Here is a 26,929-nt window from a genome sequence, read left to right as displayed (position 1 = left end):
TGTCAAAACAACATTAAGAAAACAGAACATTAATATGTTGTTCATTGAACTATACATTATAGAATGTGACTTAAAGAACCAAAGGTTTTGGTGTGATGACAGGTCTCAAATTCTGCCTGTAGAGAGTTCAAATTTGCTGTCCATTTTGACAGCTTTACTACAATGGCTTTGGGCTTAGCAGGTCACCTGTTACAGAACTTCAGTGCTGATCTGAGAATACCAACTACTGCAGGACTTGGTGGATAATGGAAAAACACCCTTTCCAAAACCAGCATTTAGGAAAGCTGCAACGTCAACCTCCATCCATTTTAATGGGTTCAGCATGGGGACGACTCCTCTCAACACAAAATGGAAAGGAAAGGTAAAATCAGGCCCATCATCAACTGAAGAAGGGCTCTAGACAGAGGAAGGTGTAAGATGGCAAGGCCTTCACATCCATGTTTGTTCTGGACTATGTGATAAGACACAATAGATGTACCCCTTTCTGCTGTTTTTTACCCCAATCTGCAAAAGGATGATCAGAGAAAATCAGAAGACTGATGGGAAGTTTCAGAGAAAGAAAGAATCTGCCCCATCCATAGATTTGTATTTAATGTCACTATTGCTGAAAAAGAACCTCTGAAAGCCTGACAAATTGTTATAACAGCTGAAACTCTTTGATATTTATGATGAAGTTCATTGTTCTGTTTGAACATATCTTTCCAAAATAATCATTAAGCCACCAACTGACCATCCTAGCATTAAAGTTTCCTCTTTAACTTATGAAATCATAACATGATCTTACAAAGCTTAGCAGCTACTGAACATGTTAGTGGAGTTTTCTATTCCTGGAAACAGTCTCGGTCTCCCTCCTCAAGGATGTACAGTTGCAGTGGAAGAAGTGGGGAAGGATGCCAGACCAGCCAGCAAGGACACCAGGCACTGACGTTGTATTGTTCATGAAGAACAGATATAATCAGGGATCTGGCTTTGGGGGCCCTTATGAGCTCTCTTGGAGATGAACAGAGAAAGGGTGGGAGAAGAGATCATGACCCATCATGGTTTTGAAAACATATCTGGGAACAGCTTCCTTTCCTGTGACTACACCAGGCTTGCAAGGTACTGAGCCCAGGCTGGCAAATTCTAAGAGTTAATCCTTATTCCCACAGTGACCACATGTAAGGGTTTTCATATCAGAAAACCTGCCAGAGGGCAACTGAGATGTTTGACATAATATCTGATGAAGAGTCATGTTTTTCTCCTATCATCAGGACTTCTGGAAGGAGGCTTGGAAAGGCTTGAGAGCTTCATGCCTTGCTCAAAGCCAGCTAGATCACTGGAAGAAGATTCTTGCCCTGCGAGTTTCAGGGCTACTCATTAAAGAATAGAGTCTTAAAAGCTGCCTTTTTCTAGCCTAAAAACTATAACTGTAAATTTTTCTGCTAAAGATTCAGAGCTGATGGAATCCATCCTGCTCTAGCGAAATTTCAAACAGTTCTCCAGGGTCAGAACTTCTGGCTTTGGGAAAGGGCTTTGTGGCAGAATCTAATCTATGGTCATCTTTCAGTCAATACATGCATTTGCTTAAATTTCTTACAAAATCCCTATGGCCATCCAGACTCAGCTTTACAATGCTGAACAAAGCAGCAAAACAAAAAAACAAGTCACCAGGTATATTTCCAGCACTAAGTCAAGTCATACATATTTCAATTCACATGGCATTTGCTCTTTCACATCTCTGAAAGTTACCCTGCTTTTCACTCTGACAAGCTGTCATTGTTTCTAGTAACACATTTTTGTTTCAATGTTGGGAGACTTTTCATTACTTTCTGTATCAGAAGAACTGTTTTCCACAGTACATATCCCAAAGGCCCAAGTGAAAGAATGCTGCCTGCTTGCTTTAGTACCAAAGCCAGAACTTCAGAGTCAGCACAAATGACAATAAAAAGAAATTACTGAGAATTTGGGGGTGTCTCATACCAAGTAGACAGAATAACTTTAAGGCCTATGAAATAAACACAATTTCCTTCTGTTGTACAGTAGGCATTATTCATTACCAGTATGGTTTTGTTGTGGCTGTGCTGTGTTTTGGTACTGAACATCAACAACATGACAGAAATGTTTCAGCCTTTCTATTCTCTTTCTACAATGCGAATGTAACAGTAAAGCCAAATGACAGATACTGCCACACTTGCTGGTATTCCATCAGTCAGGCACAGTTTGAACAGCATGGGGCCCAGCTGAAGCTGCGTAAGCCAGCACCTATTAGCTGCTTCCTTTGATTCTCCTGCTACTGCTCAGATACAGGGCAGGATGTTGCAAAGGATAAGCAGCACTAAAAACAGACAAAAAAATTATTATCCCAAAGGTCAATAAGGTACTCTGAAGACCTCTTCTGTTTCACTTTCTGGTTTTTAGAGTAAACCGTCCTGTCAAGATCTCAATGGTTTCTGTGAGCCTGAAAGATAATTCAAGACCTATATATAGTTTGAGAAAGTTTTTAAAAATGCAGCATTTTGAAACCTCTCGTACAAGACTGAAAGGTAAAAAAAGCAAAGTAATCATGATGAATGCCTTTTCCTGCTCTTGTTCTTTTTTCTCCATTCCTAAATTCCTTTCTATTACCAACCATAAGACACAATTTTCAAAATAATTTTACAGAGTTACTGCTAGGCTGTAGCAGGACTGGGGATGCTACTTCCTCAAACTAACAATTCTTTACATATTATTTTCAGTCCTTGAGAGTGTCCAGAATGAGCTGGGGCAGTGACATCAGTTTATGGCTACTATGTTCATGACTGTGCATTTCTTTTCCTCATGATAGTTACATTGCAGATTCTTACATGCAAAATCACTATTTTTCAAATGAGTGAATTCAGAAAGTTAAAATGCATGTCCTACAGGCTAGGAGTGAATCTGTACACATATATATGAACACAAATAGAGGAAGTCTCGGGCAACTCAGTGGAGTTTCTGGCTGTATGCTCTTTGAGGTTTTATGCTGTATAGCTGGACATGCCAAAAGCTCAACCTTTGGTAAGGCTGAAATAAATTAAAAATAAATGCAGAAATTCTCAGAGGTTGATATGCGACTTGGAGAGCCTTAAATGGCCAATGAATTTCAGCCTTCAGAGTCACTATGCCGCAGTTGCATGGTTATGAGCTTTTATTAGTTGATTGCTCCCTTCCAACCTGCCCGTTTTTTAAATCATCACAGGCCCTTCTCCACTCACACTGAAGCCAAAAGCTGTGTTCCAACTGCTGCTCCTGGCACATGGGGCAGGACTGCAACCCACAATGCACAGTGCAGGCAGGGGAAAGGTCTGTGAAGAAAGGAGTCCTGCTGCTTCTACTGAAAAGCCTACATCTAAAATAGTCTTTTTTTCCGTCGGGGATGTCCTGGATGCTAATGTATTTCCTAAGTGAGTTTTCTGGAAACTGTGCTTTGACGGAGTTAGGGTAAGGCAGAAAACCCCCTTCAATTTTGAGGCATGTTTGGACAGCTTTGACTGTGTTTCTCTAACCAATTCATTTGACTGAAACAATCCTTCAGGCAGGCACCAATTTCTCTTCCATAAGAGAGACATGGAGTCCTGATCTTGACTAAAATATTTTCAATCTTTCAGAATATAACCACATGCATAATAACAACTGGGATATGTTTTAGCATTTCCCTCAGTGAAGTATATATATAAAGTAGAATCAAAGTACTGGATATTTCTGCTCTGCAATACTTATGTAAATCGTTACTATTTTGGACACAGTTTTCTGTTAGCACCAACATTTGTGGCTTGCAAAAGGCATTATTCTACGCTTATGCTTGGCATTCCTACTGGCATTATAATTCTGAGAAATCATCACAGCCATCTAAAGGAGCCTGTGTATGAAGTTTCTGCTCCCTTAAACACTGCTTAAGCCAGAATGACTAATGGTCTTTTTCAAGGATGACTAGATTTATATATCTTCCCCATGGACTCAATGCTCCCATGCAGCCAAGGAGCCTTTTATTAAAATGCTAGCAATATAATTACGTTTGACTCTCAAACCTGCAGACCAAAGATTTCTACAGAGTAGAATACTTCCCAGCAGATCAAACTGCAAAAACAGCAAACCAGGAATGACTGAGAATCACACAGATCTCACAGAAAACTGGCACTGCATTTCCAAAAATAAATTCCAGTTCCAACCCTTTCATTCCCACAATCAAATACAGGTGCAGCTGTACAACAGTAATCAATGGCAGATAGAGACAGATGTGCAACTATCCAATTTGCAAACAAAGAACGCACATGTCAGTAGCATGGACGACCACATCTTCACTTCAAAGAGTTCAGGACTGGATTTTGGCAGGCAAAAACATACATGTGTTTGGGAGGCTCAACAGTGCAAGAAACAATCGTATGCTCACTAATCAAAATCCAGCGGAGGCCTTCTTTGACAATTTGGCCCTAAATATTAAGCAGTGCCTGGGGGCTGATTAAAATTGACCTCTCCGGGGCATAGATCATGCAACACTAAGAAAACAAGCTGAAGAAACAGAAGCAAAGACTGCTGTTCTCTGCATCTTTATTGGTATGAAAACTCTTAAGACGCCAAACAAGGGGGGTGTTCAGGGGGAGACATTAATATCTGAGGAGGCAGATCAAAAGCAGTTAACGTTCCTGGCACTGCATTGTGGCATGTGTATACTTTTAAACTTACAGTAAAAAAAAAAAAAAATAGAAAGAAAAAAAAGAAAAAAGAAAAAAGAAAAACGGAAAAAGGAAAAAGGAAAAAGAAACATTTCTTTGTTAAATCAAATATTGCCACATGTTACTCATTGTAAGTTTGCTGTCCTAAGATCCAACTTAATTTAGACTGCATTGAACATTTCTGATCCGAACATTTAATGTGGCAATGTTTTGCTCTGCCAGGAATATTATCTGAATGCTAAACATGAACTCAATTTATTCATCAGAATATGGCAACCATGATGCCAAAGGTCACTTTGTTTATATTGTCCTCCAACTCCATAACTTACAGCCTGTTTCTTTCATCTTCAACCCTCAGAACACTCAACATTATTGGATGTTACAGTGTGGGTAAGAGAACTGGATTCTGGTTTGGGTTTTTTTTTAAGCATTTTTATTTGGAACTGGAGGGAAGGAAACAGCCTTGTTCAGCAGCAAGGAAAAGCACAGAAACATGCAATAACACATCTGCTCCATTATGAACCGGTAACTGATACACACGATAAGGTTGCCCTAGTGTGGAGGATGCATAAGAAGCTGTGTGCATTACATCTTAATGCTCACAATGCAATTATAGCTTTTTGATTCTGTAAGCAGTTGCTGATCTCAGCCACATCAGAATAAAACCATAACCACCACATACACATTTTTCACACAAAACATGGCCACAAAGTCTTTGCAGAACCCATGAACCAAATTCTGATATTAATTACACTGGCAGAACTTTGCAGTAGTACCACATTCATATGCAGCTCTGCTGTTCAAAACTGTACCTACAGCAGCAAGATTAGATTAGAAACTGATACTTATTCTTCAGAAAGCATCATACATTGCTCATATTACTAGTCAAAATGATTCCAACACTGAAAATGCTTGTCCCTCCTCCCCTCAACATCTAAAAGCAGCTTGAACCAAAAAGAATGAACCTTACAAATGCATAAGCAAGTAGATGAAAGAAATGCAAACAGAAACATCCATTTTAAAATAACCCAAAACACTTTCTGAAGTAGCAGAAACATATTTCCATTCTTTATTATTTGTCACTCCTTCTAAAGAAATATTAGCATTCACCTGCTAATATTTATCAGCAAGCTAGTTATTACCTGCTTGCTGATAACTCAGTATTAGCTTATCACTTAATGAATTCAGATGTGAAATTTTCTTTTACTTTATTAAAGAGTTATTTCCCTGCTATTATATTGAATTGCTAGTACTTTCACACAGTCGCATATCAGATATCAGAAAAGAAATATCCATCTGCTAATGCAATATCAATAAAATCTGAAGAAACAAAACTGATTATTGGTACCCAGGCTTTTCAAATCCAGCCCATAGAATCATTCGATATGGTATTGATAATTCCCATCAAAACACTCCTCTGTGCACTATAAATGCGAGACTGAAGAAAAAGAAATGTTTCAAACTTTATCAGAAGGGGCACCTTTACAGAAAACCGTGAGTGAAGCACCCTAATACCCAAGGGAGCGCCCAGAAATGCTGCACTGAGAGAAGGCTAAACAGGTAACCTGATGCAGACATTCACATGTTCAAGAGGACTAAATCCAGTTCCAGGTACACTTTTGGTGACCCAAAAGTCTCAGCCCCCAGTCTGAGTGTCAGGCTGATCCAGAAAGGCATTCTCATGACAGTGGAATTCCCTAAAACTTGCAGCTCTAAAACTTGGTGTTATTTGGGATGGATTGCAAGCTGGCCAAAAGGATCAGGCATTGGAATAACTCTGCTTTCATAATCTTAGCTCTGATTTTGGTGACAGCAGACACAAACCTTAATCCCCCTCAAAGAGTACTCCACTGATGACAATTTAGAACATCAAGGCTGTATTTTAAGTGCCTGTGTTAATAGATCCCATAGTTATAGTTCTCCTCAATCATATTTTATGCAAGTAGTTAGTGACCTCAGCAGTTCGTCCTATTCATTCAAAGGCCTCAATTTTTAAAATTTTACAGATACAGCACCTTAAGTCTAATAATTACAAAGATTTTTTTTCAATGACAGACAGACATAAACACAAGTGTGTTAACTGACAGAGTACCTTACCTCCATAATGCATTCTTATGTTTTATATACAGGTAAGCTTCAAGAGTGCATTTCTTAATCCAATGAAATATTTATCAGATCTGAGATCTAAAGTGTACATATTCAATTTTTTATGCACACCTTTACATGATTCATGAAATTCACCCATAATGTGAGTTCTTTTCATTAATTTTTTTTTTTATGTATCATTGTTACCTTTTTTTTTTTTACAACTAGACTTACATTGAACTGACAAATATCATTCAGGCATCTTTGAGCAAAGTAGCTCTTACCTTTTGATGGAAATCATGAAGCTCCAGCTCCTGTGGTAGGTTTCTCTGTAAATAAACAAACAAACAAACAAAGAACTAAATTCAGGATAATGCTAAATTTGCTGCGAAAGACAGTGTGTTACATTATGTGAGTTAGTTTCTTTATTAAAGTTTATGAATATGTTCAGAGATGGCCACTGCTTCATGGAATAACACTGATTAAAAAGAATACTCTGAATGCATATAGAAATGCACCATCACACTTAACCTGAAATGGATTTTGGACTGAAGACTGTTTGAAGATTGTCAGATTTGCTCTCTCATACATCTTGAAGGGCCTCTGGATTTCCAATCAAAATCGAACTCCTGTAAACCAAATTTAGTCTTGCATTACAGATACAAGGGGGTATAACTTTCTGGTGAGAAATAGCTTGACTGTCGATATATATATGTTGGAGTTTGTGAGATTGCTTTGCAACCCTTTTACCGAGCACAGCATGGAGGGTGGGCACTTGGGCACGGGCTGGAAGCTCTGCTACTGCTGGTCCAAAGTTTGAGCGGTTTGCTTTGGGTGACCTTTGCCTCCACATCCCTCTGTGCTGCTCAGGGCCTCCCCAAGCAGCACTCAGTGAGGGTGCTGTGAAGTACCCCCCATCACTCAACAAATACTCCTTTGGCTGCTTCAGGAAAGAGCTACCCATCACTTTGTAAAACTGGGCTTGATTAGAAAGTCACACAGGAACACATTTTATTCCTCTAGAAACCAGATGAATGTCACAACACATTGATACCCTGCAAGCCAGATACAAAGCCATGTGACAGTGTTTGGCCAGCATTCTCCAGAGTGCAGAATATTTATTTATAAAAACTACCTAGTAGACAGCTGGCATCCCACCTTAGCCCTTCTGTATTGCCTTTTTTCTTTTTTTGGATACACAAGTTTGGGTTCTACACACTAACACATCTTTGAGGTAGTCTCAACTCATACTGACTCCATAGGAGACATGGGCTTGACACTTTGTATAACCTCCCCTCAAAAATGGGAATAAGAAAGAAAAATTTACAATGTCATTTTTCAAACTCAGCTAAACCACACAGAACTCCTGATATTACATTACAGAGTCACACAATCATAGGGAAAATATTTTAGCTTTCTAAATAATTTGAGGTACAAAATTGCACTACTTAATGCTAACTGCACATTGTATTTATTTTTCTTAAGAGAAGGAATACTTTTAAGTACTAACCCCAGCTACTGACCCTTTACATGAACTAATTCTTCAACTAACATTGGAATCACTTTTTCTTTCCCTTAATTTCAGTGGGAGAAAAAGAAAATCCAAACACCATCCCTCTTTCCTTCATCATTAAGATCAACATTTGCTCAAACACAAGTTATAGGCAGAAGACAGAATATTTCTACTGTGAAAATGGGGGTAGTAAATATTTCTCAGGCTGGAAATTAATTGATGTTCAAAACCAGAAAAAGGATTCTGGCTTTTAATACTAACTCCTTGTCATAGGTTAGCAAGCGTAGTCCCGGAAGGGACGTCCTTGCTAAGGGGTGCTTACAGTTTCCTCTGGGAACTGACAGAACCTATCAGCTGGCCAGTTTGAATATGGACAATTCTCTAAGCCACTTAAAGTTGTGATCACCTCTGTGATCCACATTTAAGAATAGGCAAACTCCCCCTCCAAGCTCTCTCTCGTTTCCGGCGCTGGCACAGGTGGCTGCGGGCCCCGTGTGGGGGCCAGCGGGCCCGGCCAGGCCCTGCTTGGGCCAGGCCGGACCGGGCCACGGCCACCCTGGAGCCATGGACCTGTTCCAGCCGTGGAACCCCCCCCACTGCCTTGCCGTGGGCAGCCGGAGCGGCTCGGCTCTCCCCCCTCTCCACTGCGATAAGAAAAATTCAACATTCCAGCTGCAAAGCTGCAAGGCCGAGGTGAGAGTAACCCTTTTATTGCTATGAAGAGCTGAAAACCTGAGGGAAGAGAGAGAGGAGATGCTTAAAGCTGAAATTCTGTTGTGAAGCTATGATATATCAGAGTATCCTGTTGTAATTTCATGAAGATATGGGGGGTGGAGTGTTCAACTCGTGAGCAAAAGCACCTGCGCTGAGATAGGCAGATGCTGACGCAGCTGTAATTTCATGAGAAGTTTGGACAGGGAGAGATGAACCAGATGAGGACTTTTGCTCCAAACGGGAAAGGAGAAAACCTCAGTCCGTAGAGATGAACCAGATGAGGACTTTTGCTCCAAATGGGAAAGGAGAAAACCTCAGTTCCTAGAGATGCTCCCAGAGATAGTCCTAACGATGAAGATGATGAAGACCCTTTGCTCCCAGGGAAGGAGAAGGGCCTCTGTTTTTGTTTCTGAACGGCTCAACCTTAAAATTGTACCCCAGAAAACTTCAAGAGTGGACCCTCGAAAGCAGTTGCGGGAAAAGCTGCAAGTCGGGGGAAAGGACTCACACGCAGGCAGAGAGACTCCTCTTCCTAAATGGACTGAACAATATTTGGAAGTGGGCGGCTGTCTCGTTGTGATAATGTTTTCATAGCATGAGCAAGAAGAGACTTCTCTTTCTAAATGGACTGAACAAGGTTATTATGGAAGTGGTAAACAGACTGAACATCTTAAGGGTTGTCTTTTCACATTGTCAGTGGGAGAAGGGAGGAAGGTGGGGGGAGGAGGAGAGTTCTGAAGGTGGTATAATTTTTTTTCCTTCTTCTTTTAGGTCTGTTAATAAACTTCTTTATATTCTTTCAAGTTTGGTGCCTGTTTTGCATTTCTCCTAACTCTTATCTCACAGCAGATAAACAGTAATGAGTATTTTGGACCAAACCACTACACTAAATTGGTGTTTCTGCCCGGTTCAAACCGAACCCGCGACACTCCTATATAAAAAAATATTGTACACATGTATATAATATAAAATGTGTACAGGTTTATAAGTTTTATATAAATGTTCCACTATATACAGTAGTTAACTGGCTGAGATCTGGATTTTATTTTTCCTTGAAAAAGTTGTTGTCACAAATACTACAAAATATTATTGTGATAATTCAAGTGACAGGGCTATCTGTGTAGTCAGCAATTTCAGCTCTGTTTATGATTCAGAACATACAGAGTATTTTTGCAATTAAAATGAAACAAAAAAAGAGACTTGTTTAATAGCTGAAACCACTGTAAAAACTAAGGTCAACTACTTGAAAGAACAGAAAGTGACTGCAAGATTAGTTTCCCTTGAAGTTTTCCTCTACAGCCTTGTAATCTGGCATGCCAAACAGTACATCCACTTCTGAGAAACTGCTCCAAACACTGGACTTTTCAGCTTTGGAACATCACTAAACCTCCATAAAACACAGTCCCATACTACTTTTACTTATATTGTTAAGTTAATCATTGCCTCTAGAGATGTTTTAAAAAAAATTAAAATAACCTAATAGTTCAGTGGTTTAATTTCTCCACTTGGTCAGGATTTCCCAAACTTGCACAAAAGCTTCTTGTTATCTGTAGCAAATGACCATAAGCTTACTGGCTTTCAACAGTCAAAGGAATGCTCTCCCTCTCAGGAACATGAAATAATATTTGGGCAGAAAGGTTGTCCTGAACTTCTATTCAGAGACTAGAAAACTACGTTAGTCTAGAAAAAAGCATTCCTCCAGCTGAGCATGCATGCCTGTGGCTGGACTAAACTCTTTCCCCAATTAAATAATATCAGTGATGATAGCTCAATCTCCAGGAAACTCTGTCATTATGCCATCAGAGAAAACCGATGTTGATTCCCCCCTGTAGATCTCATTAGTGAGGCCAAAGGTGGGAAGAGAACCTCACTTACTCTTTCAAAAGGGGAGGATCACCACAGAGGTGTCCTTTGTGTGAAAGTACAGCCTGGTGTGTAAGTCATGTTTTAGATTCATTTGAAATAATGAACAAATCCAACAAGAGATGCTGCCACTCTCCTGCTAGTTCAAAGCAAAAAAGCACTTAAACAATTCATAGTTTATAACAAGGCAGATCACAAAGAATAAAAGAAAATAAATGTTACATAAATCATGTAATCTCTTTCCCAATGCAGTTCATTAACAGCTTCAAAAATAAATCAAAATAACATTGCCAAAAAAAGAAAGAAAAGAAGAAAGCTGAGATAATTAGATCTGTACAGTGAACTTATTGTGCTAGTGTTCCAAGACATCTTGAAAAGCACACCAACACATTTCTGGCTAAAAGAAATTACTAGAAAGAATCCTTTCCATTGAAAAATGGCTTTGTGTAAAAGTAGTCCATCCAGAGCAGCTCCAAACACTGCTCCATGCTGCATTTTGTCTTTCCCAATTCTAAGACCAAATGTTCAAGCTAAGTATCCCGAGCAACAAATCAGAAGAGCTGAGCATCTGAAGTGACCAGGGCACAGAACCTGTGGGCCGGCCACATTCCTTTCACAGCAGCCCAGGAAGGCAGAGAGCACAGATTTACTGCTTTCACTTATCCTAGAGAAGGGAACTGTGCAGCAAGTGAAACCTGCTGGACTCAACACTTACAGCCCTGGAGATTACGGATCTGCTTTGGGGCTTTTGTACTTTAAAGTCATAGCAGATTCTTACAAGTTCAGTAGAGCTGTGAGGAAGAGAAGCTTAGATATGCCCCAATGAGCAGCTACACACTTTAGCAAGTTGCTACATCCTGTGCACTATATAATATTCATACATCTTAGCATTTTTTAACTTCTCAGAAATTTCTACCAATGAAATTTTTACCAATTTTCCTGCGCCTGCCCAAACCTGCTTTGATATTTGGCTGCAAAAAGAACCTTTTTTCTTTTTCCTGAATAGGTACCAGCATAGTCTATGAAAACTATTACAATATAACTATTATATAAAACAAGACACAAAGCAGTATTAAAAATCTTCACAATATCAGCTCAACTTTGATATGCTGTTACATGTCATGGCACAGAATCTGGACTAACACATCAAGCCATGGGTTCAGGAACTTCTCTGGGACCACTTGAAAATCCCTCATACTTTTGTCTACCTTGTCGGTGAGGTGAGATGATACCACTGCAATTTCACAAGAGTGAAGAAATGGTGAAATATTACAAAAATGGGATGTCTGGGGAATATATAACATTCACAAGTGATATAAAATAGTAAGAAAATATAGTATGCAAAAAAATATGCAAAAACAAGCAACAGAACAATCAGACCCAGGCAAGCAGAAACAGATGGAAAATGCTATTCAGAGACTAGAAAAGGCATCAATAAGCTCTCCCTGGAGAGGGAGCCTATAAACATAATTACAAGACTTCCTTTGGGGAAAAACTAGCAGATAGGCAAACAATACCAAAATGAGTTAATCAACTCCAAAAAAAGCACTAAAAACACTTGAGCAAGTTAAAGATGCAAAGTCCTCCATTGAAACCTATTAATGGTTCTACAGAGTCTCCAAACCCACAACTCAAATACAGTCTCTGTAATAAGATATTTTATAGCTCAAGGTGGTTAAAAGGACCTACCTTTGTTATGTATAGTCTCAGAGCATGCAAGAAAATACTGTGCTGGAAATAAAGCACCAGTAGTGCCAAATGAAGCCAAGGCCCAGCAGGCACAGCAGAGCTGACTCTCATGTGTCCTGCTTTCCAGTACTCAGCCTCATGCTTTGTTGTAAAATTCTGAGTAACTTGAGTTGCTCTTTACTTTCACAAAATAATTAAAGTTTGTACTTTTCAGACATTGAGTGCTACAGAATAAAACTGATATGAAAGGAGGACAAAAAAGACAAGAATCAATAATTTCTAAATACCAGACTTGCAAGAGTTGCCATTGAAGGATTGGGCAATGCCTTGCTCACAAGTACTCAAGCTGGCTGCATCCCTCTCTGAAAAGATTCACTAACTGGGTATCACTGTGTAAGTAGTAATTATTACTCTCTTGGGTTTGAATCTAACCTAAGAGCAGAAAAAACACCATGTGATCTAGACAACCAACCAGTTATAGGCAAGAACTACGCATTAAATGATATTTATAGCAATTCATTAATAATCCACCGGCTGAACTTTGTTCCTTAATTATATTAGAAATACAGAATCATGAATGGGACTGTAGAAATCAGAATGATGCATGAAGATGGAAAAATGCTAGATCCATCATATAAATCACATACAATACATAAATTGACTATCATGACTTACAACCCTATCTTTAGCAGTTAAAACTATTGCTCTTAACTTGCTTTGCACTCGCTCTTACGAGAAACAATAGTCTTGCAACACTTTTGTACATTCTTTGTTTTACAGACTAAAGCTCAGACAGATGATATAATTTCCTTAAGCAAAACACAACAGTGGAGTCAGGGATGAACCCAGATGTCTTAATTTTCAAGGCAGGGATTATTCCAGACTTCATTCCTTCATTCAGTGTTGAAGATAGATGTTACAAAAATAATTTACACTGCTTTAGGTTTATTTTTTGGGTTTCAGTGGAATAATCTTTTTTTTAATTTGGTAAGTGAAATGAATACAATGTAATCCTTGAAATAAATCCTACCATTGAAATTATGCTTGGAAAAAGGAACCCTAGCCTGGTATTTGCACAGGCAAAGAACTCAAATTTCAAAACAGCAAATTTCAGCAAAATAAATTGGAGTTCAACCAGTCAAATTTTCTGTTTGAAAGATCAGTTTTGAACCTCTGACTTTTGTCAAAGCATGCAGTAGGAACATGCTTTCAAGAATATTCTTGTCCATTATGGGTGTACAAATACTTAAATGTCTTTTAACAAAAGTTTAGGCAACAAAGTTATTAAAGAAGCTGTGCATCCTCATCTCCAAAAATGCACAGTGTTGTTAAGAGAGATAGTTGGTGACTTTCTCCCAATTATTAACTTTTGGGAATAGGGGAATAAAGAGCAAGTCTCATTAGCTACTCACAAAAAACCCCAAACAAAAAACAAAACCAAAAAACCCCCCACATTTTACATTATGAATACTTTTAAATGTTTAATTTCTGCTCAGTGCATGGGTTATTGGTTACAAAAGCACAGGAACACACACAGGATCACCCCAAAACAGTGCCCACCGTGACTACACCTGAGGAGGGAGGCAGGAGCAGCTGGGAGATGCAACTTTGTCCTAGCCAGAAGCAGCTCTGCAGAAACAGCCAGGGACAGGCTCCCTGCCCTTCTGCTCCCCTGACTCTGAGCACAGCAAAGCACCCTTCCACCTCTCTGCTAATGCAAACTGAATTCCAGGTCTACAACATGAACTAATTCCCCATTTTAAAAGGCTTTTTGTGGTTAAAGGAGATGTATAACCAGGATGACAATCCACAAGACAGCATGAATTTATGAAGACAGAATTACCGAGTCAGGGCAAGAAAACATCTTTTGGAATTGCCTCAGATTCTAATATTTTTCCTCAATAACTTTGCCTAGCAATAATAGAGAAAAAAACAACCACAGTGGTTTCTGGGTGGCTAGAGTGGTTATATCCCAGGCATAAAATACCAAACAAAACTATCTTTTAATACAAAACTTTCCTTAAAATGTAAAATTGATACCTTTTTCTGGTTTATGGATAATTTAGCTTGATTACTATAATTGTCACAAAAATGCTGAAATATAACTCTTCTTTAAACAAAGATTGTCTTACAGGCTTGGGATCAGTCCATTGCCTCTTTTGCATTGGTGGAATAGTTCAGAGGGTAAACTTTTAAAGGGACACAGAAATTTGCCTGTCCTGAGCCCCCAATCAGTGCAGAAGGAACATGACATTCCCCATGACTACTTAGCACAGGCAAGGCAAAACGAGCAAGAAGCCAACAGCTCCCAAAGCGTGTCCCAGCTGAGGGAGGGAGGCACCCAGTGCTAGACCCTGGCTGCAGGTGCAAAGAAGCCTGGGAGACTTTCTGGAGGTGTAGGGAGTGCAGGACACTATGCTCCCCCAGCCAGTTGGCAGCTGGCTGCCTCCAGCCACATTCAAGTCAAGATGCCTCAAGCCAGCTCTGCTTCACTGCTCCCTTGCTCACCACCCCCAAGCATGGCTAATACACTTTAAGACACAATTTTATCTGTATGGTTGCTTCCCAGAGAAAACTAATTCTTAGTCTGGTTCCCTGAAAACATATGCAAGACCCTGAGACAGAAAATATTGACACTTTTCACTGCCATGATGCTGACTTCAACAGCTAAGTGGCTCCCACTAAAACATCGACAGCATTAAATGCTGTAACTGACAAATGCGTTCCCTGCTGAAATTAGACCATCTAGTAAACAGACAGACCACACATGCTGAGTCCTAACTTTCTAGATTTAGAGCCCCTTTATAATGAAAAGCAAACTGTCTCTTTCTCTCTGAAGCACTGGAGAAACTGGCTGAAGTTTTATCTTACTGCAACCACCTCCTTATAAGTAATGAGCCACTGTATCATTTTTAAATTGTTGCAGTAAGTCACTGTCTGAAGGTGATTGCCCATCTCTGGTTCTTATTTCATACACTGATGCCTGAGATACCATCTTTGGGGTTTTTATTGTGAGTTTTAGCTGGTGCAAAACTGACCTCCTTGAATCATGCCAGAACACTACTACAGGTTGGTGCTCCTTCACTGAGAATAAACTACTTGTTCACACATTTCACAGTCTAGCACAGGCTACCCCCAATTTCTCAGTACCAAATGAGAGATGTCATCACCTAACAGTTGACAAATGGCACCTTTAGTGCTAAATGAAGCCTGGAAAAAACTTAATTGTACTTCTTCTTTAGCTTTTACCTGTTCAGTTTACTTTATGTGGAGACAACGTCAGAGCCTCAACAGCGAAACTGCAGACTGAGTCAGGAAAAAATGGAGCTGAAATTGGGATGTACAGTGTGTTTGGGGGATGTTATTTAAATTCCAACTAAAATTAAAGATTTCAAAAATGGGCCTGACAATACTCAGTTGAAAAACAACTGAGAAATTAATAACGAAAATCCTGCATAGCCCTGGCCTCTATTTACTTACACACAAGCCATTTCCTTCTGCATCACAATGTTCTCTACAAGCTTTCCTTTAGTGTCAAACTGTGCATGATGGCCAACTCAGAGAGGGACTACAAAAACTTGCTGCAAGCATTTAAAAACTGAGAAAATTCCTTGGCATTAGTGATATAGGCCTTTATAACACATCAAAACTCCTTTGTAGGGGTTTTCTGTTGTTTTTGTGTGTGTTTGTTTTCAAAACTCAAGCTCTATTTCAATGGTCAGGTCAAACATGGAATTTCACAGCGTATGTTGGGCATGCACTCATTCATCTGTTCACTCTAACAGCTTCTCAGTTTCCATCATTCAGAGTAAAATATTTCATCTCCCTGAAAGCTTAAATAGCAATAGAAAGACCATTAAAACACCAGCAAACTCTTGCTCAGAAATACATTGTTTAAGTGATAGACCGCATTTGGCATTTCTACTGTTGTATATTATAACTGTTTTGTTCAGAATGCTGTACACATAATGGAATTTATAAGAATCTCTTCTAGTGAATATTTTTTTCTAATTTGCTTGAAATATGCAATAACTATTAGTTATAGATTACACTTTTTTCTGGCTCTTCAATGTTTAATGTTTCCGTTTTATGAAGCTGAGATTAAAAAAAAAAGTCCAGTCCTAGAAACAAGCAGAATTTACAAGCTATTAAGATTCCACACACAGTAATCTTAGCAGTTCATATTAAACACAGAAGAGATGAATTGTAACATAACTTTCATTAAAAAAACCAAAACAAACAAAAACAACTGCAAAACACATAAGTGATCAAAAACAAAAAACTGCAGTATGAATAAACTAGTGAGATTGTTTTATGTGAAATCTGATAGAGAATTTGTTACAAGGGGCTCTTTGGCTTGGAGCGTACACAACTTAATACTGGTAGGACTATTTGGCATGTAATGCTCCTAAGGATAAAACAAGCTCCCTTCATAGCTTGTCTGCATGTTGGCAGATGTCTGTTGTTAACAAGGGAGTCTTGCATATTTTCTCCTGGAGTTTTAATTTTGTTCTTTTATTTCATTGTCAGTTCCTTTTATCTACAATGAAAGTCACACATCCTGAAAGCAGAGTTCCTTGTGCACATTGAATACCTATCTTTAACATTACCATATATATATGTGCACATATGTTTTCTAATTCTAAGGAAAAAAAAAATCAAGGAATAATCTTTGGACACACATTATTTACCAGAATTTGGATTTCAATCTTCACTCCCTGCTGCAAAATGGTCCTAAACAACCTTTGATCTCCCAGTTCCACAAACCCCATTTAACATGTGAGACCTTTTCATGCAAGGCAATGCTTAATGCTTCGTCAGTTCTCAGGTCTCTGCCCCATAAGTACAGACTGTACTTGTGCGTGTACAAGGGACACCACTCATCCCTGAGATACCACCACACAGGCTGCCTTTTACATAACAATTATTTAGCAGTTAAAATGAAAGTGCATGTCAGAGAAGCTTTAAGAGTGGATTTCTGTTTTATATGTACATTAGCAAATCTTCAGAGGCTACCTGGCTAATTGAATACCATCATAATTCCCTTGCACCGAGCCTGTGGAATGAACTGCCATTCAAACATGGAATGGAAACAGAGACTGCAATACGGCAAATTTAATACAAAGACTTTTAACAGCGATTGCCAGAGGAGCTCTCAAAATTAATCACTTTCAGACAGAACAATGTTGCTAATTCCTATTTAAGTCTGAAATATTTAACATACTGATCTTCTCAGAATGTAGTTCAAAGAGCACACTCCTCCTCCTCACAGGCAACTAGGGACCAAGCTTCTTTAATGGGATTGCAACAGCCCCAGAGTGGCTCTGCAGTAGGTTATAAAGATGGTGGGTTAGCCTGCTTACTGGGATATTTACTGCATCAGTTTAGTTCAGCAATAATATTTAAAGACAAACAAGCCAAAATGAGGGATCAGCAATGGTCCCCCTTTCTGCAGATCCACAGACACCAGCAGTGGCTGACACTAGAACAAGCCAAGAGCGAGGTCGCACCACTTGAGGAGGGCCAGGTGTACCCATCCACCTGACCTGTAAGTCAGATCTGTTTGGTTTCCCAGCACGTGCTGATCAGTTTTCATGTCCAACAGATGCACCTGTAAACTGCTTATTGTCAAGTCTCTGTCATGCTTTGTTCCTCTTGCCAAATAAGCATGCTCAGGTTGTATGATTATTGCACACCAGCTGCCACAGCCTCCTGCAAAGCAAAACACACAGATGCCAAGATCCAGGTGAACCCACCAGCTGAGTGCTATCAGCACACCAAGTACTGCTCTGAGGCCTGGCCTATCATGGAAACATTCCCCACGAACTGGCAATGGCCTTATACATGCAAATTAACGGATGTATCAAGAAAGAAACTTGTGAATAACTAATCCTTTAACCTCAGAAGCTTTTGGCAATATCCATAAAGCTGAAATTTGAGAAAACAGTAGGTTTGGTTAAGAGTTTTAAAAGAGCTACTAATCCTATTGGTTTTCAGGTGTCATGGACATGCTCTACTCCTCCCTTTTACAAGAAAACTCTCAGAAAGCTTGATGTGAGGCCCAAAGATTGCCATTTACCTCACCTGCCTTTAGACTGAGCCAAGTGCAGTTCATTTTATTCTACATAAGACACATGAAAATACACTAGAAGTAATATAATTTAACCTTGGCTTAATTATATCCATTGGAGCTGAACTGTCAGATACAGTGTAAGTTTCCACAACATTTTCAAGACTTAAAATATTATTTTTGTAGGATAATGTTTGTGCATTGACAGAGCTTTTCTAATATTTATCTATAGCAAATATGGACTTGAAATAGTTTCATTTACTTTGGTTTCATTCTGAAGCTGCATAGGATTAAAATGACATCTAAACTCAAGTGGATCTCAGCTATGCCACAAATCTCATTCATCTTCCTCTTGTGGAAGAGGATTTATGGACTTTTAGTCGACTAATAAATGCCTTGAGTGTGTGATGGCAACATATATTGAGCACACTGTCACACACAGGGTGTGGTTCCCTGAGTGTGCACTGTGGCCAGAGTGCAGTGTAGCACATTGTGCACAATTTGTAGGGCCTTTGGAAGGAAGAAATCTGGGAGACAGCTGTCTGCCATTGCAGGGAACTAAATCAGGAACATATGTTTCTCAGTTCTCATATTTTCTTTTAAATAACACCCTCAAATATTTACACACAAACATACATAAGCACATGCACACAAGAAAGCCTCCAAATACACCGGCAAATGATTCACTCACTCCTCAGTACTGTATGTCTTCTGGCATACAAAATTCCAGCTGCATAAAACAGTTTAGCAGAAGAATATATTGAAAATCAGCTTCAAAGAACACAGAAGTTAGTGTGAGTTCGGGGAACTAAATTACACAGATTCATCTTGTTGCTGTACTGTAGATTAGTTTTCATAAAAGAATCCTGCAGGCTATGGAGTGTAAGGCAGTTGTAGGTGGCTCTTGTGGAATAAGACATTGTTCCCTCTTCCATCTATATTTGATGCCCATTTTTCAAGTAGCTACAGACTGAAACTGTATAGTCTATATCTACACAGCATTTTTTATTTTGCTAAGATGATGATGAAGGTATATAGTAATTTCTTCCCTTCAGTCATACCATTGGCCTATCAGAAGAAAATGTAAATGGGATTAATCTTCATTCTACACAAAGATCAATTTCTAAAACATTATCTCCTGCTCCAGACATCCACAGGCTGTAGCCACTGAGCAACGTGAGAACCACTGCAGTCTTCTGTCCTCTCTCAGCAAGTATGACAAAATTGCTGGGGACTCTGCTAGCTCTGCTTTCAGTTTATTGACCATGTGCAAGCCACCTTTTCTGCATCCCAGTGACTTCAGTTGCAAGAACTGTCTTCATTAAATCCACCTCTGAATGGTACTTGAACTGAAACCCCAAGCTGAACTCCAGTTGCACACTAGATACCACTTCCCTTCATGAAGAACACTCCCCACTGCCAGCAAAAAATTAATATCAAGGTTATTGTTGCATTCATTCTCCTGAAAAGTTTCAGTTAAGCATACATATCTTTCATTCTTCAAAATACCTGCTGGCCAGCTTCAGGGTGGACATTTTAAACAGGACTAGATTACTTCCTTTTTATTACTTTATGCTAATGCTTTTAGCATCATGTGCTAATCAACAGGAAAATATAGTTCCTGTTCTGGAGGATGTTAATATAAAAAAGTACTGATTTTATAAAACTATTCTTTTAATTATGTACTTGAAAAACTGCTTAGATACATGAAAATTAAATAGATCTAATGAAGTGGAATGGAGTGCTAAGTTTAATTAAACAAATTTAAAAATTTGCAGAAATGATATTAAGTGATCTTTGAAATGGAAATAGTGTACTGAGTTTTACATTTCATGTTAAGATTACAGCTGAGTGAGCAAAATACTCCCAAATGCACCCTGGTAAATTCTGCAGGGGCAACCAAGTACACCTCTACACATAAAATTCCTTACAAATATTTGCTCAGATGAAAAACTGCCTGCACTTCTAACAAACATGCCAGCAAAGAGGCTTTTTCAACACCCTTTTTTCTACAAATGGTGAATTTTTACTGAATCTTAGCGAGAATAACTTTTAAAGTAATCAACCTCAGCACCCATGTATCTCCTGAAAACCTGAGTACTAGTGCTCTGCTTGCCCACGTACCCTGCTGCAAGGCACCATGCAGGTGACCTGACACAGCTCTCCAACACTGCCCCAATGCCTTCACTCACACGGTATTTCCCCTGAACCATCTACAACCACGAACATTTGCAGAAATGGTCTGGTAATTCTGAACACACATACCGAGAAAATCCACCAACTACTGCAAAACTGGTGTGAAGCTAGAAATTAGAACATTTATTAAGTTACTGTTCTACAGCATTTCCACCTATTTTCCCCAATTCTACCTCAGCAGTCTGGGGGTTTCCACAGACAGTCCTGAAGGTTGTTAGGCAGTCACCTGCTCAGCACCACATGGGTAGAAATAAGCCTTCTGCAATGTAACCCTGTAAGTTTACAGCAACTTTCAGAATTCAATGGGTTTTCTTCCTAAATCCTCAGTTAAACACAAGAAATCTATACTCATAAAAAAAGTTCTCTACCCACCACGTTTGTTGCCGGTACAGATGATGAGCACTTACATGTGAAGAAACACCCTCACCACACCACCAGCACTTCGGGAAGGCTCATCCCTGACCCTCCTGGCTCTCAGAGAAGGTTATTTCCTCACTTCCCCGAGCCCTGTGGGGTGGCACTGATGAGCCCGAGACAGCAGCATGCTCTCTTAGAGCTGCACACCCCAACCTGGGCGCTCCTCGATCCCAGCCGCCCATCAGCCACCAGCACAGGCTGCGGAAAGGCCTCGGCTCTGCTGCAACAGCCACATTTGGGTTCTTTTAAAGCCGTACTTTGAAGATGTGAAACACATGCTGGACTGTCAGCCAAGCTCTACGTTGCATTGAAATCGGCAGGACTCACAATTGCCCCGTCAGCGCCGGGGGCGGCGAGGGCCGAGGACAGAGCAGCCGCTTTGGCACCTTCCTGCACTCGTGGCTGAAAGCTGCATATTCCTTTCCAAGAGCCTGCCTGGAAACACCGGCTGTTCCCAAACACACACAGGCCCTGCTGGTGCCCTCAGACCAAAACGGTGACCACTACAGTGAGGAGTGGCCTGAGGTGAGGTCAGGCCCAGTACATTGAGAGTCCTAATGCAATACCACACGTGAATGGGGGTCTTTTGCTCACAGCAATGAGGCCAGCAATGAGCACAGGATAAAATGGAAGCAGGGGGCATGGATGTCTCGTGGAACTGTGGCACATTGTGCCACCAACCACGGGTGGGAAGACCAGGTCTGATTTCTAGTGCTAAAGCAGCACTAGACAAAGCATGTGCTACCCATGCGGCTCTGAAACTCTGAAATTCCAGCATGGACAACCTCATTCTAGATGTAAAAAACGCCCACTCACCTACCTCAAAACAAACCAAAACAAGGCACAAAAAACTCTTTAAGAGGTCTGGTTGCGACTTTAAGCTTCGAGAAAAGAAGGGTCATCACTTTCTACAACTACCTGAAATGAGGTTGTAGCCAGGTGGAGAGGTCCATCTCTTCTCTCAGGTAAGAAGTGATGGGATGAGAGGGAATAGCCTCAAGTTGCACCAGGGGAGGTTTAGATTGGATATTACACAGAATTTATTCACCAAAAGGATTGTCAAGCACTGGAACAGGCTGCTCCAGGAAGTGGTGGAGTGACCAACACCGGAGGGATTTAAAAGATGAGCAGATATTGGCCCTTAGGGACAGTGCTGAGTTAATTGTCATGTTTGATGATCTTAGAGGTCTTTCCTAACCAATTCTATGATTATTTCTTCTCCCTCACACTCTCAATTGCAACGAGTTTAGAAAATGAGAAAAAAAAAAGGCACCTCACCACTAAGCATAATGCCTGAAAAGCTTTCAAGGAGACTTAAAATACACATTTGTCTGTCTTCATAATGAGTTGAGCTCAGAAGTCACAGAAAGGTCATATCACAAAGGGAGTGGCTCCTGAGGCACAGGGAAGCCTTTATTACTTTAACTAACCTCCTTGAGGGCAATTTCACATCCATAATACAAACTATTCAAACAATGTGCAATGAAAGTAGGTAAATGGTCACCTTGTATGTGCTCAGATTTTATTTTGCTCTATTTAAAATCTGGCAGAGCTAATTCTTTAATCCAATATTTTTAATGTGCTCAGTTAGATCTGAAAGAATTTTTTTTTTTGTCAGCACAGCTGAATGGCACAGTAATTAATAATAATCCTAATGATCAGAGCTTGTGAAATAAATTTTTACTGAATAAGCAGAATTAAATTTCTATACAGTCCTCTTGCATCTGAAAGAAATGCTTGCATGCCTCTTTAAAGTCTTATATTTAATAGATAAAATTTGACTGGTGTGTGGCTGTCTTTTAGATATATTGTCAGAAATGAGAAAGATTTTGTAGTATAAGGTATGTATTATAAATGTACAGAATTTCTAAAAAGGTGTACCACTTTCTTCCTGTTACTAGGAAATCTTACTAAGTTCTTGCATTTGATAAAATCACCTATCATGCACTTTTTTGCCCCTGTAGGTGTAGGAGAGGACAAAGCAAACTCTACTTTTTATCCTCTTTGCAGAGCACTATGTGCCTTCTTCCTTCTCACCTTTTGGTTCACAAGAGTAGTATCACCTGCTCTGTGTGCAACCTTCCCCCAGTCATGACATAACATAGTTAAAATTAAGAAATAGTCATATTCAGTGCCTTTGTCCCAGGTGTTGCCAGGTTTAACACAAGCAGAGACCAAGTAGGATAATATTTTCTGTGTATACAATCCATCCCATCCAGGATCTATAAACCCTTTTCAAAGACAGTTTAGCAATTTTTCCTCTACTTGGATGAGAACAAAACAGAGGAAGAAAACCAATTACCATCAGTATTTAAAAATATTTAGACTAATATAAATAGCTAATCCAGCTCCCACACAGTGTCCAACAGAAGAAAAGGCCCTCTGCATTTCAATTTTAGCACAGAGCAAGAGCCCACTTGTCCAGGTACCTCTGAGCTTGAGCACTCCAGGTGTGTTTTTGTGCTACATGGGACCATTCCAAGTGCAAGGCAGGTTCTCTTTGTAGGTTGTTACAAGAAACACCAGCAATTTTTTGCTATTTTGCACTCTGTGAACCCCTAAAACAGCCAGTGACAGAACCTTCCCATCAAACAAAACAGATTTTTTTTTCCCTACAGATTCTAGGAAAAAAACCCAAAACAACAAAACAACCACCACACCAAAACATGACACGGAGAGAAGGGGACAAAATAGTCTAAATTAGTCAGAGATTAGTATCATTAATCAAGGCAAAGATTCTTGAGCCAACAACATTGTGTTAGAAGATAATAGAAAATAATGAAGAAAAACAATTTTTAGGAATTACTAAGGAAGAAGAAAACTCTGGGATAAAATCTGATAGCACTGGCTTTTTTTCTCATCACAGAACAGTTCAGTAAAAATACAGAGCTCGTCTGACACTAGGACACAGGAAGGCTCCACTCGGTAAAACACATGTCGAGGAAAAATTCTGAGACTCCATCCAGACACTTTTATCATTAGGCTTCAAATTTTGATCATTTTAACCTAAGGTTTCTATTTCACTTTTTCTTAGAGCAACACCAAGTGCACATTTACTTCACCAACACAAAATGGATGAGATCCTCACAGGGCTCCAAGAGGCAGGGCATTAAGCACAAAACCCCTAATACAGGAATACCACTAGGCCTGCAATAAAATTAAAAGGCTTGACATCACTGCCGTGCCACCTTTACAGTTTTGAATGGCTCTGAAGAGATTTTCTTCTCAGAAAGATCAAATAGAAAATAAGGTCTAAGGAGTTGGTCAGTATTTAGTGCCTGCCAAAGCCTTATTTGCAGCTCTACTTCTGAAGTCACTAACCTGAGTGCTTACCACACTCAAGTGCAGCACAGATTTATAATATGTTTTTATTTAAAGAGAAGAAATAGCCTACAGTACCAGGCATGAGATGATATATATCCTGTCTGTTCTGAATGAACTGCTGTAGCAAACATTAAAAAGGAAGGGTGAGTTTTAAGAATACAGCTTGAGAAAAAAGATTTCACCAGCTAAACCTATTTCATCCTCACTTATATCTTATTTTTAAGAAGGGAAGACAGAATGAATTAAATTGAAAGCCATGTATTAAGTCTTTAGAATTTTCACAGAAGTTTATTGAACAAAACTCCTAAGAAGCTGCTTGCTTTTTTATCCACAGAAATGTATTTATAGGAGCTGAATTCTAATAAACACAGATTGCAGTGCAAAGAAAAAAAGGTCAGCAGTGTGTGCTCAAAGCTTTATTGATGTCTTGTCAATCAATCTTTTATTTTGTTGTTTAATTTTTTTTTAAGAAAAAATGCATGTAAGCACTTTTTCTCCTAATAGTGGATTTATTGAGCATTTCAACAAATCAGATGATAGATACAATAAGCAATGATGGCCGATTATCAACTTTGTGTTTTCAGGTCAGGTTGTAAATTGACCCTGTGTTCGCTTCTCTTCTTTCTGGGGAATAGCTAAGGCCCTTTTCAAATACAATAATTTCCAATAAACTTTTTTTTCCATGTGGTCAACATTCCAGAAAAGCAAGTTTATGGGGGAAAAAAAGCAACCTTGCGAGACAAATCCATGCAGTCCCATATATTGTCTCATTGTAAACTAGTTAAAATAATAAAGCTGACTCTTAATTCTAAGAGTGGTGAATCTAAGGGACATAAAACTTTAGAGCATGGCCTTTAAAACCATCATTGGTGTGAGCTCTTTAGAACCCAGTAACAGACTTCAGCCCTGATCCTGCACACAAAAGGAAGAGCTGCAGCCCTTCTGACTCTGGTTAAGTGGTCACCCCTTCTTTCCAAGGCAAACCAGCTATCTTTCCCATCTGGCCGCAGTCTTTCCTCAGTATTTGATTTGCCAAATTTTCTAACATCCCATCCAGTCTCATAATTTTGAGACACAGCGATCAGCAACTGCACTTAGTGATTCAGACAGGACTGCCCATGGCAGTACTATGTTATTTGGCATCTATCATCTTGAAACTTCACCACAATCTTTAATTTTTTATCTGTGGGTTCATATTGAGGAGAAGCTGACACTGAGGTGTCTATTGTGATAGAGAATTCCTTTGCCTCAGTTGACACAGACAATTTAATAGAGTGCAAAGTACAGTGACACTGTTTTCTTCCCTTCCAGTGTACATTACTTTGCATTCACTTGCCATTGTCTGTACACTTCCTTAATTAGTTCTGTTGTTCTTATAAGTCGCTCCTTCCCAATTTAAAAAATAAGAACATGCAAGCGGAAGAAAGTACAGGCATTTGCAGAGACCCTCGCAAGCTCAGAGAGGATGGAAACAACATTTTACTCTATGGGAAACATCCACCCCATGAAATCCTTCACAAATTATGTAACACTTGCAACTGCAACTCCATTGATCTCTCTACCCATCTTTTCCATAATTAAGTATACTTGCACAGTCTGAGAAGCAACCTTGATATTTTAGCTGCTCACCTTCTGCTGTATGGCAGCAGCATGAGCAAGCATGTAAAGGCAATTCACGCTCTGTATTTTGATGGTCAAAGCGCTACCATTTTTACTATTGCAAGTTTAGAATGCACTGGAGGTGCCACCAGGAGCATGTCTCAGACTGGATAACTATGGCAGTTAAATCACTGCTGAAGGCATGAATGCAAATGAGAAATGCTCTTTGATTGTTGTCACAAAGGTTACAAAGTTACCTTCTAAAGAGAGAAGCACCTTCGCACTTAGCAGTGTGTATTGGTAGAAAACTGACACAGCATTTTGGAGCTACTGACCATCTTGACACCACATACAACCAAATAGTGCATTACAAACATTTGTCTTTCTTTAGTGTCTGACTGCTCGGTGACATTGTATAAGGGCCAGCAAGTGAAAGTGAAATCCTCTTGCAGTTGGCATTACACTCTGACAAGGACAGTGCATATGACTTTTTTTTTTTCCTTTATTTTGTGAGAGATGTGACTCACTAGCATAGGCTAATGAGAGTTAGCTATATAATACTTTCTGAGAGGTCAAAACCAAACTGATTGCCATCTCTTGCAAGCATCTCACAAGGAGCTCTTAATTTCTAGAAATGTGTTCAGAACTTACAGTTATTATCTTACCAACTAAAATTAGACTAAAAGTATTCCTGGAAAGAATTGGTTTGTATTCCATTTTCACATTCTGCCTTTAATGGCATTTGATTAGCTACTGAATACTTTCAGCTGTCTGACTAGTTAGCACATT

General features: G+C 39.4%; 1 long non-coding RNA gene across 1 annotated transcript in view; it reads right to left on the bottom strand.

The window, feature by feature from the left end:
- Window positions 1-7,033: 7,033 nt before the first annotated feature.
- Window positions 7,034-26,929, bottom strand: part of LOC121664454 — a 96,841-nt gene continuing 76,945 nt past the window's right edge. The window contains exon 3 of the long non-coding RNA XR_006016016.1: window positions 7,034-7,084. This is a non-coding gene — a long non-coding RNA (uncharacterized LOC121664454). The remainder of the gene's footprint in view (window positions 7,085-26,929) is intronic.

Source organism: Corvus kubaryi, unplaced genomic scaffold (assembly GCF_017639235.1).
Source record: "Corvus kubaryi isolate FWS band 111438036 unplaced genomic scaffold, C.kubaryi_AGA036_p1.0 37300, whole genome shotgun sequence".
Classification (NCBI taxonomy): Eukaryota; Metazoa; Chordata; class Aves; order Passeriformes; family Corvidae; genus Corvus; species Corvus kubaryi.
This window is presented reverse-complemented; position numbering and strand designations above follow the sequence as displayed.